This window comes from Saccopteryx leptura, chromosome 13 (genome assembly GCF_036850995.1).
Source record: "Saccopteryx leptura isolate mSacLep1 chromosome 13, mSacLep1_pri_phased_curated, whole genome shotgun sequence".
NCBI lineage: Eukaryota > Metazoa > Chordata > Mammalia > Chiroptera > Emballonuridae > Saccopteryx > Saccopteryx leptura.
The window spans coordinates 41,775,784-41,786,931 of record NC_089515.1 but is presented as its reverse complement, the minus strand read 5'-3'; the positions used below and the strand labels follow the sequence as shown (position 1 = coordinate 41,786,931).

At 42.5% G+C, this 11,148-nt stretch overlaps 1 non-coding gene across 1 annotated transcript; it reads left to right on the top strand.

The window, feature by feature from the left end:
- Positions 1–8,574: 8,574 nt before the first annotated feature.
- Positions 8,575–8,681, top strand: LOC136385099 (U6 spliceosomal RNA). Its single transcript, XR_010747712.1, has one exon. It is a non-coding gene; the product is annotated as a U6 spliceosomal RNA (small nuclear RNA).
- The last annotated feature ends 2,467 nt before the right edge of the window (positions 8,682–11,148 follow it).

Sequence of the window (11,148 nt, the reverse complement as noted above, 5' to 3'; positions counted from 1 at the left end):
AGTACTATTTACAGGAGAGGAAGCGGAGACTGTTACAAGTAGACAGTGATTTAATAGGCTTTTGACATTTGACTGGCTCTAAACCTCAATGTTTATTATCAAGAGGGATGATTCATTGTAAATTCTAGAAGCCCAACCTAACAGTTCTCTTTGGGAACAAAGACTCACTTGTAAGCTGGGGTCTCCTGTCTGGAGCCCATAGACCTTTTTGTCACTGTATTATTGTTCCTGTCTTCCTCGTTATAGACAAAAGCTGTACCCATATCATGCCACACGTGGGCGCAATTGCCCAATTATGGAATCAGACTCTCCCAAAGAAAGATCAGGAAAGACCTTGTCCTCACAAACTCTTTTTCTGGATAACAAATTACAAATGAGCGTGAGAAATGGCCCAACATGATTATGTAAAAGCTGCAAACATTTGCCAAATGGAGGAATCTGAGCACAAAACTAGCTCCCATTCTTGGTCCTAACTTCTGGAGCTACCAAGACATTTTATCTTTTATTCTTGCTATTGTGACACAAATCAGAACTTTAGGTGTGGAATGCTATGAGGTCAGACTTTTCCAAATATATACACATTTTAAACAATTGCATGTTCATCACAGAAAACTGATCCCACTCCCCATCAGTTACATAAATATGTATTATATACATTACATATGTAGAGTTATGCAAATTATGCATATATATGATTATATGGTACTATATATTGTGTTATATATAACACGTGCATATTATACATATAATGTACATATATATCATCACATGTTTATAAACTATTATTTTTCCCTATGAATATATACTTTTAAATGTACATTTTAAGTATACATTTTATTTTTATTTTTTAAGTATACATCTTAAATCTAAAATGGATATCTTCCATTATAAAGTCTTTTGTAATTTCATTTAACAAATCATTAACTATCACTCTTTTTTTTTAATCTTTTTTTTTTTACAGAGACAGAGAGAGTCAGAGAAAAGGATAGATAGGGACAGACAGATAGGAAGGGAGAGAGATGAGAAGCATCAATTCTTTTTTTTGTTGCGGCACTTTAGTTGTTCATTGATTGCTTTCTCATATGTGCCTTGACCATGGAGCTACAGCAGACTGAGTAACCCCTTGTTCAAGCCAGCGACCTTGGGTCCAAGCTGGTGAGCTTTGTTCAAACCAGATGAACCCAACCAAGCTGATGACTTCAGAGTCTTGAACCTGGGTCTTCCGCATTCCAGTGTGATGCTCTATCCACTGCACCACCGCCTGGTCAGGCTAAATATCACTCTTATATCATGACTTTTAATAGCTGCACAGCCATCCAAAGTATAAATGCTTTGTCATTTACTGTAACAACCCATTGTCATCAGATATTTGGTGTTTTGTTTTGGTTCTTTGTAGTTTTTTTTTTGTTTTGTTAAAGTAAACATCTCCATAGTATAATATCCTTGAAATGGAATTTAGAGGCATACTCATTTTTAAGGCTTTTGATAATGTGAGGCAAAATTGTTCCCCAGAGTCACCGGTTCCATATTCTATCTCAGTGGCAGCAGGTAAGAGGGCTTCCCACACATTTATCAGGGTTTGATAAACATACTATCCTGGCTCTAATTGAAACCACAGCCTAGTGGAGCTCACAGGAGTCCCTAGAAGGGTATTTGAAGGAGAAACTTAATAACTCAAGAATTGTCTTGTGTATAATTTTCCTCTCATTTCTTAGAGAGTGTCATAGTGTGATGTAGGTACCTCTGGATTTGAAATCAGAGTGGCACCGGTTTTATCCTTCTGGGCAGTTCAGGTCACCCTCCTGGGACACAGATGACACCTCAAGAGAGAGGAGAATGGTACCTCTGTAGATAATTAACTTCCAGTGTGAAATTTTTCTCTGTATAAAAAAGTCCTAATATTAAGCACTGCTACTTTACTCTCTATTTGTGAATTATGTGTTGAAGACATGCTGCACTTTCCAGTTTCTTACTGGGAACCTTATTATTATTATTTTTATTTATTCATTTTAGAGAGGAGAGAGAGAGAGAAAGGGGGGAGGAGCAGGAAGCATCAACTCCCATACGTGCCTTGACCAGACAAGTGCAGGTTTCGAACCAGTGACCTCAGCATTCCAGGTCGACGCTTTATCCACTGCGCCACCACAGGTCAGGCTACTGGGAACCTTATGATCAAACATGACTAGGAGTCCTGGCTTTTCTCTCCCACTCTGACAACACTAGCTGCCTGATCTTAGCCACTTCTCCCCTGGCTGGGTCTTTGTTTTCCTACTTGCAAAATGAAATATCCCTTGAACTCGTGAGCCTTGTACACAGAAACCTACTTGGCCAAGCCACTCTTGATGTGTGTCTTTTCAGAATAACAGGGAACAGTATCTACTGAGTGCGTGCTGTGTCCTAGGCCTGTCACATGCATCATCTTACTTTTGAATCACAGTAACGACAGGAAGTGGGTATAATTTCCTCATTTCATAGATGGGGAAACTGAGTCACAAGTAGTTACGACATCGACTAAGGGTCGCACAGCCTGTAAGTGGTTAGTTCTGAGCTTTGAATGGGGATGTCTGCCTTCAGAGCCTGTGTGTTAAATCACAGAGCGAGCCAAAGAACGTGGAGTTGTTTTCCAGCCTCTTGTATGGCGATGCCCAGCAGAGAGGGTGTACATACAAGTGGTGTGGCACCTGTGAATACTATGCAATACAAGGCCTTGCTTTACTGTTTTCTCTTCTTTTTCCTTTCCCTTCTCTTCCCTTCCCTTCTCTTCCTGCAGTCTTGTGGGAGGCGCATTCTGGCTCTGATGCTAACTTGGGTGTCTCCCATGACCTCTCTGTGCTTCCGTTTCCTCATTTGCAAAATGAAGGGACACCTTGTCTTTTCCCTTAAGATTAAAGGAACTAGAAAAGCTGACGGTTTGGGGAAATATGTCTTTGCATTGATACAATTCTGTGCACATCCACCCAGTATCTTAAGAATTTCCTGGAACTGGTTCTTTCTCTATCTTTCTTTCTTTCTTTCTTTCTTTCTTTCTTTCTTTCTTTCTTTCTTTCTTTCTTTCTTTCTTTCTTTCTTTCTTTCTTTCTTTCTTTCTTTCTTTCTTTCTTTCTTTCTTTCTTTCTTTCTCTCTCTCTCTCTCTCTCTCTCTCTCACTTTCTCTTCCCTCCCTTCCTTCCTTCTTTCCATCCTTTTTATTTTTTATTTTTTTTTTCCTTTGGCCTGTTGTACTATAAGTGTTTGGGTGATTGCCTTGCTTTTAGACACTTTTGTAATTACTGGCTTTAAGATTATAGAAAAATAAGAGAAATGAACCCACATGGGTTTACCCTTGTTGTATTCTGAGTCTTGCCCTTGATGTGTGAAATGCTTCTGTTTATATCTTTCTGAAGCCATAAAGGCTAGAACTTTATTCTGACCAGGATAATGAAATTAATGGGTCAGTGGTAGACAGAAGAGGGATCCCTTGGGTAGGGACCAGTGAGGGCTGGGAAGTAAAAAAACCTTGGCCTGAGAGGCAGTGACATCGATTCTAGCCACTGTTCTTTTCCTGAAGAGCTTGTAGTACTGTGGAGTCGACTTGCGCTCTCAATTTTCTTTCCTGTAAAACTCGATTAGTAGTCTCCATACTGTGCTCTGCAGACACTTAGGGTCCTCTAGGGGGGCGAGGGGGGCATTTGGGGGCTCACCATTTGAGTCAACCATAAGATGACCTATTTTTATCTGCTTGTTTTATGTGATTGAGTTCTGTCTTGCTTTTGTTGGAAAAGAGGGCTGCCTTACTTAAAATGGGGGGAAATGTTTGAAATCAATTTCTGGTGATTATTCTTATAATCTAAGTATCAGAGAGCCTCCTGCTGCCTGAGATCTAGAAGAGGTGGTGGGAGGCCCCATCTTCATGCTTTAGGAAGTCCCGAGTCCTCTCCAGCAGGCTCCTGTTCTCCTGGTCGCCCTGCTGCTGAAGAGATGGTGGGAGGCCCCATCTTCATGCTTTAGGAAGTCCCGAGTCCTCTCCAGCAGGCTCCTGTTCTCCTGGTCACCCTGCTGCGGGGTGTCAGCTGCTTCTCCTGAATGCAGAACGCAGGCCCGATGGGACACACGCTTTATCCCTGCTCCTAGGCAGGGCCATTTGGCTCTTTCTAACTCCTGCTGCCACACCCTGTCCTGGGTCCACTTGACATTTCCAAACCACCAGGGGGCTGGGTAGAACAGATCGGCTTCCTCTTAATAGGGTGCACCCTCCTCAGAAGTCAGTGGGATTGTACATAGAGGGATATTTCTTCTGCTGTCAGAACTGTAGAGTGTATATGAGCACATTACCCATGAGGTCAGCTTTGATGGAGGGGCCTGAGATGGATCGCAAGAGTAAGATGGATATCCAAGGGTGATAAGGAGGGACTGAGAGGGCTTAGCCTCCGTCTGTCCCTGGGGCGGATGCTGGGCTCTGGAGATGTGCCTGGCCTGGGAGAATCTGAGTGCATTGCTGGTGGTCTTCGCTCCCAGTTTCTTGGCATCCTTTGGAGAGCTCTCCTCTGCACTGCCCCATTGGCACCACGCCTCACATAATTTCTTGTTCAGAGTTGTTGCCTCTTTCTGACTCTTCCTAGAGGGAGGGTCTGTAATTCTCTTATCTCTCCCTGCTGAGCACGCTGCTTGCTGCACGGTGAATCACGGTTAAATGAGCAATCGAATAGTCATTTTTCAGAAGCTGACGATATTGACTTTGGTTCTTTTCTCATTCATTGCTCCCTCTCCGTTCCCACTGCTTTGCTCAGGCACACCCATCACCTCTTCAGGCCCTCTCTTAGCTGGGCTCTTTCCCCCGCCCCCTGCCTGCCTGCCTGCCTGAGATTCAGGCCACAGCCTGTAGCCCCAGAAAACTTCACTTACCTCTGCTCTGCCTTTTGTCAGTTTCCTCTTCAGAAACTGTCATGGCTCTGCTCCTTACAGAAGGAAATGCATAGACCTCACCTTGGCACAGGCCCTTCACCGTATCCTCCCCACACTCTCAATGCCCTGCTCACTCTCTGTTTTTCCTTCTTCTTTTTTCTAAGTGAGAGGAAGGGAGATAGACTCCTGCATGTGCCCCAACTGGGATCCACCTCGTGACCCCTGTCTGGGGCTGATGCTCTGCCCATCTGAGGCAATGCTTGCAATCAAACTATTTTTAGTGCCTTAGGTGGAGGGTCCATGGAGGCATCCTCAGCACCGGGCCAATGCGCTAAAACCAATCGAGTCATGGCTGTGGGAGGGGAAGAGAGACAGAGAGAAAGGGAGGGGAAGAGAAGCGAGGCAGATGATTGCTTCTCCTATGTGCCCTGACCAGGAATCGAACTGGGACTTCTACACTCTGGGCTGATGCTCTACCACTGAGCCAACCAGCCAGGGCCATGCCCTGCTCTCTATTCTAGCCCTCGAGATAACCCTGGCGTTCTTACTTCCTGGCCCTGCCTCATCCTGCTTCCTCTGTCTGGAAAGTACGTACCTCAGCTCTTCTATCTGTATGTCCAAATCCTACCCGCTTTTCATATTATGTCACGTAATCTCTGTCATTGTTCCTTAAAACATAGCTCCTACAAAATGATCCTTTAAAAAAGGGATTCTGCCCTGGCTGGGTAGCTAGTTGGTTAGAACATTGTTCCAATATGCCATGGTTGTGGGTTTGATCCCTGGTCAGGGCACATACAAGAATCAACTAATGAATGCATAAATACGTGGAACAGCAAATTGATATTTCTCTCTCTCTCTCTCTTACTCCTTTCCTTCTTCTCTCTCTAAAAACAATAATCAATAAAAAATTAAAAAAGAAAGAAAAGGACTCCATGTTAAACTTAGCAGGGGCTATGCTATATGCACTACCATTATTTTATAGGGTTATAGTGTGTGCCCTGATGTTCAAGGCCTTCAATAGGAAGTCTGTTTAACCCAGCGTGTCTCAAATGTACTGACAACAGAACTCTTTCCCACTTCATAACGATGGACATATCACAGACTGTTTTGGAAATGCTTCCTAGAGAATTATCAGTAAAGTTATCCTTACCTTATTTTATCAGTGAAGATGTGGAGACTTAGAGACAGAAACGCTTGCACAAGCTCAGTGAAGGAGCTTCACTCCCTCTTTTTTCTTTGTTACACTGTGATGAATTATCATATTTGTTAACCCTGAAGACTTTAAAACTTATTTTCAGCACCCTGGAAGTTCGTTGCTTCTAAGGTTATAACTCTCATTTCTCTTTCCCAATATCTGAACTTTGTCCCACTTCTCTTTTCTAAAAAATGATTCTGTTCAAGTATTTCTTTGGCTTTTCCTGCCAGATGTTTCACAAGTAAGTAACAAAAGGCTCCAATTAAATTTTTCCAAGAGTCTCATCAAATCATGAAATAAAAGCAAGTAAGTTTTCTAGTGTATACCTGGTTTATGTCAAAATCCTAACTGCAAAGGGAAGGGATTAGTGGTTGGATTTTAAGGAGATCTTTATTGCTAAATAAGAACTAAGTGAATTACTCAGTGACTAGCAATGTATGAGTGCATTTTTGTTTTCATCTTAGCCTTGAGGGTTTCTGAGGAATGTAAATTTAAAATTTTCTGTAATTATAAGAAAATAGTCATTTTGTGATTTTTCAAAAATAAAAGTAGGCCCTGGCCGGTGGCTCAGTGAATAGAATGCTGGCCTGGCATGTGGACGTCCCAGGTTCAATTCCTGGTCAGAGCATACAGGAGAAGCAGCCATTTGCTTCTCTTCCCCTCCTTCTTCCCCATCTTCCCCCCCCCCCACCCCACCCCCTGCAGCCAGTGGTGGCTCAATTGGTTCAAGTGTTGGTCCTGGGCACTGAGGATAGCTCAGTTGTTCCAAATGCATCAGCCTCAGGCACCAAAAATAGCTCAGTTACTTCAAGCATCAGCCCCAGATGGGGGTTGCCGGGTGAATCCCAGTGCGGGTGTATGTGGGAATCTGTCCCACTATTTCCCCTCTGCTCACTTAAAGAAAAAAATTTACTAAAATATGCTTTTAAATAACTCTCTAAATATTTGTTTATAGTTTTATTAAATAACTCTCTAAATATTTGTTTATAGTTTTATTATTACCTGGGTTTTATTTTCTAATTAATTAATTTATTTAGAGAGACAGAAATACCTTACTTTCTCTATGTGCCCTGACCAGGATTGACTCCACAACCCCTGCACACTGGGACGTGCTCCAAACAACCAACTTATCCAGCCAGGACTATCACCTGAATTTTAAATCCACTTGTGTTGTAGGCTGTGGGATCATTCTTTATATTACCTTGTTTGTCATAAGATTCACTTAAGGGGTCAGGAGTCCCTGCAGGCTTATAGCTTCACCCCTGAATGATGACATTGGAGTGCTTCACACTGTTGGGGAGCAGATCTCCCCTAAATAGTTCAGCCAAAGTATCAATAGATACCTAAGCAGACAAGCAAGAAAAAAAAAAAAAAAAAAAAAGGCACCAGGGCAGGGAATCCATATACAGAGTTGGTACAATATGTTATCTAATGTTCAGTTTTCAAAATAAAATTGTAAGACCTACAAAGAAACAGGAAAACGTGATCTTATGCAGAAGAAAAGACAGGCGTTGAGAAGGGCCCGGATGTTGGGCTTGGCAGACAGAGACTTCAAAGCAGTTATGATGAATATGGTCAAAGGGCTAGGGGAAACCATGATCAAAGGGTTTAAGGAAGATATAATGACAGATTCTCAGTAAATATAGGATATCAATAAAGACATGATTAAAATAAAAGAGAAAGAGAAGTTCTAGAGTTGAAAAGTATAATCAAAATGAAAAATTCACTAGACAGAGTAGTAGATTTAGCTGGCGAGGAATAAATGAACAAATTTGAAGATAAATCAATAAAAATAATGTAATTTGAACAACAGTGAGAAAAAAGAAAAATGAATACAGCCTGAGAGATATGAGGATATTATTAAGTGCATCAACATATATGTAATAGGAGTCCCAGAAGGAGAGGAGAGATGGAAAAGAGCAGAAAAAATATTCAAAGGAATAATAGCAACACCCAGATTTGATGAAAATAAAACCATTAATCTCTATGTCCAAGATGTTCAACAGATTCCAAATAGGATTAATGTACAGAGATCACCAGACCAAATGATGAAAGACAAGGATAGAGAACATCTTGCAAGCAGCAAGAGCCAGTACAAGACACTTAAAGGGCATACAAGGGAATCTCAGTAGGACTAAGAGCTGACTTCTCTCAGCCTGACCAGTGGTGGCGCAGTGGAGAGAGCATCGACCTGGGATGCTGAGGGCCCTGGTTCAAAACCCCGAGCTCTCTAGCTAGAGCATGAGCTCACCGGCTTGAGTGTGGGTTGTCAGCTTGAGCATGGGGTTACTGACTTGAGTGTGGGATCCCATGATCCCAGGTCTCTGGCTTGAGCAAGGGGTCACTGGCTCAGCGTGAGCCCCCTGGTCAAGGCACATATGAGAAGCAACCAATGAACAACTAACGTCAAGCAACTTTGAGTTGATGCTTCCCATCTCTCTCCTCCTCCTCTCTCTCTCTCCTTTCTTGTTCCTTTCTCTTAAAAAAAAAATAATGAAGTGCTCGCTTTGGCAGCACAAATACTAAAATTGGAACGATGCAGAGAAGATTAGCATGGCCCCTGCACAAGGATGACATGCAAATTTGTGAAGCGTTCTGTTTTTTTAAATAAGTTTTTAAAAATGCAAAAATGAATAAATAAATAAAATAAAAGAGTTGACTTCTCGTTAAAGATGTGGAAGCCAGAAGGCAGGGAGATGGCATGTTTAACCTGTTAAAAGAAAAACTGTAACCAAAAGTCTTATATCCAGTAAAACTGTCTTACAAAAATGAAGGTGAAATAAGAAGGTAAGTAAAAACCAAGAGAATGTGTTGCTAGCAGACCTGCTTTACAGGAAAAGCCAGAGGAGCTTCTTCAGGTTGAAAGCACGTGCTACCAGGCTGTAATTTGCATCCACACAAAAAACAAAGAGCAGCCGCAAAGAGAATAATTACAAGAGTACCACTGCATATTTTTCTCCTGATTGATTTAAAAAGTAATTGAATAAAAACAATAGGTATGTAATTGTATTATTGGGCCCATAACATACAGAAATGTAGTCAACTTGACATAACAGTACAATGGAATTAAGGTGAGAGCAAAGCTGGGTTGGTGTAAACAGTTATAAAATAACCGAATCATTAGAGCCTTATTAAATCATATGAGACCAAAGTTGTCTTATATTTCTGATTTGACAGGGAATATGGAAACACTTAAAGAAAAAGAAAGAAACTTGGACTTTGGAGACAGAAAATCGGGGTTGAGTCCTTGCTTTGAGTAACTTGTAGCAGTTTCAACTTGGATAAGCTGTTAGCATCTTTGAGCCCGTTTCTTAATTTATCAAATGCAGTGAGTGGTATAATATCTGATCTACCTTCCTTGTCCCACTTACCCTATTGAAGTGTCACAGAATGTGGTGCTGTCTTGACCGAGCTGGCGGAGTCACAGGTGTGTGAGAATGTTCCCAAACGTGTGTCCTTCAAGTTCAGCTGCAAAGTCCCCTTCCCTGAATCACCACTGATCTCCTGATTCTCATTCTCACAACCCCCAGTACAGAATGGAATCTTTCTTCAAATCCATGGCCCTTCTTTACCTGAATTTATGCTATTCTTCCTGAAGGAATTGTATTTATGGATTAGAAAGGTTCCCTTGCCTTTCATTTTTGTCCTGTGCTAAGCTTTGATCAGCACCAACCAAGCTCCACATAGTTTTACAGTAATGGTTCAACCCTTCCCCTCATAAAATAAAATAACATTTTAGGCCCTGGCCGGTTGGCTCAGCGGTAGAGCGTCAGCCTGGCATGCGGGGACCCGGGTTCGATTCCCGGCCAGGGCACACAGGAGAAGCACCCATTTGCTTCTCCACCCCCACCCCCTCCTTCCTCTCTGTCTCTCTCTTCCCCTCCCGCAGCCAAGGCTCCATTGGAGCAAAGATGGCCCAGGCGCTGGGGATGGCTCCATGGCCTCTGCCCCAGGCACTAGAGTGGCTCTGGTCGCGGCAGAGCGACGCCCCGGAGGGGCAGAGCGTCGCCCCTGGTGGGCATGCCGGGTGGATCCCGGTCAGGCGCATGCGGGAGTCTGTCTGACTGTCTCTCCCCATTTCCAGCTTCAGAAAAAAAAAAAAATACAAAAAAAAATAACATTTTAAAAAATGTTGGCTCTTGCATATATATATATATATATATATATTTTTTTTTTTTGGACAGAGACAGAGGGAGAGTCAAAGAGAGGGATGGATAGGGACAGACAGATAGGAAGGGAGAGAGTTGAGAAGCATCAATTCTTTTTTTTTTTTTTTTTTGCGGCACTTTAGTTGTTCATTGATTGCTTTCTCATATGTGCCTTGACAGTTGTGCTACAGCAGACTGAGTAACCCCTTGCTCAAGCCAGCAACCTTGGGTCCAGGCTGGTGAGCTTTGCTCAAACCAGATGAATCCATGCTCCAACTCGGGGTCTCGAACCTGGGTCCTCCTCATCCCAGTCCGATGCTCTATCCACTGCGCCACCGCCTGGTCAGGTTGCATATTCTTGTTTTATTACAAGTTCTTGAAAATCATAGCCTTGTACTTGGAGAGTGGGGGAGGGAGGAAAAGGCTGTTGAGCCGGTAAAAATATGGACCACCTCACAAACATGTAAATAGAAATATGCTAACATGATACATTTCTTTTGAAGTGGTAAAATTTTGGGTAATTCTCCTTCCCCCTTTCTGCTATGCTATTTCGGTTTCCAGATTTCTACACTGGTCCTATTCTACTGTTAGAGTGAAATTGGTGCTTTTCCTGGTTATAAAAATAGGCTGCTGACAAGCTATGCTTCCGTTTAAAAACTCTGCTGCCTTACCAAGTAAGGGGTACCTTCCTTTTACAGTAATTTTTGTTTCGATCCTAAAAGAAAATATGTTTTACATTTCTCTCTAGGGAGCATTTAGGACAATAACATCTGTAGGTTTCAGTTTTTCTTCTCAGCTGCTTTGCAATTCAACTCAAGGACCAGTAGCAGTGTCCATACGGAGGGGTGGGGAGTGGCAGCTCCTGGGTGGGGCCGCGGAGGCCTGTGTAACTCGTGTGCTATTTCTAATTGGCTGGCAGGATCC